Below are 2,217 nucleotides of genomic sequence, written 5' to 3' on the forward strand. Positions count from 1 at the left end.
TTCAGCGACGGCCGCCGCCGCTGATGATTTTGCGGCAGCGACAACGATGGATTTGGGTTTCGGGGCCCCGGAGCTCCCCCGTCCCGAAGGGACTTTCTCCCCCTCTAGTGTGGAGGGTGGATCCCCCCGGGAAGGGGTCTTAGCAGAGGCGGAGGATCTTACCGGACCTCTCCGAGCTGCCTCCTGAGTTGGGGTCTCCTTCCTCGGACCGACAGTCGTCCACCCCGACTCATCCCGCGTGGTTGCGGCTCGGGGTCCTGACGCCGATTGTGTGGTGATGCCTGTGGAAGGAGTACAGACAGAAATGGGGTGAGACATTCGTTGTTTTGGACGGACAGGCAACGGGTCAATGATGTTACTTACGGGGTCGGTGCCGGAGGAGGTACCTGGGGCGTCAGGTAGAGCCTTGTCCCGAGCGCCCCCCACAACTGGCCGCGGGTCTTCCTCTGCGAATTCGCCCTCTCCTTCCCAGATACTGTCCAAGTTGTGCTGGGCTTCAGGACACGCTCTGTAGGAATGACCCAACACCCCGCACAGGTTGCAACGGATGGTAGTGCACTCCTGCTTGGAGTGTCCTACAACACCGCATAGGGTGCACTTGGTGACATCACACCCTATGCTGAAATGCCGGGGCGAGCCACACTTGTGGCACACCCGGGGCTGACCGGGATAGAAGCACGATACCCGGTCAGTCCCGATGAAGAAGGAGTTGGGCATGTGCTGTAGGAGACCCCGTACCTCCTTCAGACGGATGTTGACCGTCCAGCCGCCGTTCCAGATCCCGTCCTCACAGAGAGTCTTGACCGGGGTGGTCAAGACCTCCCCGTATCTGCGGGCCCACACCAGTATGTCCGCGACGGGTATGGACTCATTCCGCACCAGGAAGTTCACCTTGCGGACCTCCTGGCGCGATATGGCCTGGACATTGAACCGGGCCCATAGGCTGTCGCCGGACTTTGGCACCCCCTCCCAAAGGGTCCAGAACCTCTCCAGACCCCTCGGGGACATGAAACTGATGTCATACTCAGGGGTGCCGCTAACGTGGATGATGGCGAAAAAGTCCGCGACCGCAAAGCCCAGGTCCTTCAGGGCCCCTACCACCCGCTTCCTATCGGGCACGTTCCTTCTCCGCATGGGTTGCCCCGCTGGGAGTCCCGTAGCCCGCCTGCCTGGTGGTGGCACCTGAACCTTCGGGGGACCCGCCGCCCAGGCGTTAGCGGTTGCGGGTGTCGCACCTGGGGCCACCGTTGGAGTGGGCACTATGGGCAGTGTGGACCCCCCCGTGGCCCCGCCACCGTGTCCGCCCGTGGACCCACCGGCGGGCACCGCGGCCACCGCAGCGACCCCCTGTGTCACGGCGGGGGAAGGCGTCACCCCGGTGGGAGTCCCCCCCCCGGCCGGAGCAGGAGCCCTGACCGCAGCGGCCGCCACCCCCACCTCTTTCGAAGCAGGGGCGACCACCCCCGCAGCCCGGGCCACCGCCAACCTCCCGGGGTTCTGCCCCCCAGGGTCCTTCCCCACCCTGACCGTAGGGGCCATCGCGGGTGGTCCCGCGGTCCCCTGGCATACAGTGTGTGTGTTGTGCACCGTGACTTTAAAATTACCGGGGGGGGTGGCCTGTGCCGCGGCGGGGGCGGAGCCAGCAACCGGCATCACGGCTGCGGGAGCCCCGGGGGTCACCGGCACCGCTGCCGGAGTGACCCCGGCGGGGACCGCAGCCGCACCCGGCACTGCCTCCATCACAAACGCCGCGGTTTCGGCCGCGGCGCCCGGCAAAACTCCGGACAGATTATCATCTGTCCGGGGTAGTAAATACAGGGAGCGGGCCACCCGGGTAGCGGCGGCCCCGCTCACAACAGCAGCTTCGTCCAGCTGCACTCCGCCCGGAGTAGTCCGGACAGGGGGAGGGCAGCCCGGTTAGCGGCGGCCCCGTACACGGAGGACGGCACCTCCGGGGACACCGAAGCCGCAGGAGCAGCCGGGACAACTAGGTCCACCACCACAGGGTGGATGGGACCAACTACAACGGGGGGAGCGGCCACAGAACCGCCGATCCCTCTGGAGGGACAAGGAGGCGGGCACGCCGCCGGGAGCGCCGGCACGGATCCCGCGGCAGCAGCAGCCGCCCCGGCGGCCGCCGAAGCGGTCGCCGGTGCCGCAGCCGGCCGCGGGGGTGACAAAACCCGCGCCCCGACGGGGGCCACGGGAGACGGACTG

The sequence above is a fragment of the Sceloporus occidentalis genome, unplaced genomic scaffold (assembly GCF_023333645.1).
Source record: "Sceloporus occidentalis isolate IW3139 unplaced genomic scaffold, rSceOcc1.0.p SCAF_71, whole genome shotgun sequence".
NCBI classification, from domain to species: Eukaryota; Metazoa; Chordata; class Lepidosauria; order Squamata; family Phrynosomatidae; genus Sceloporus; species Sceloporus occidentalis.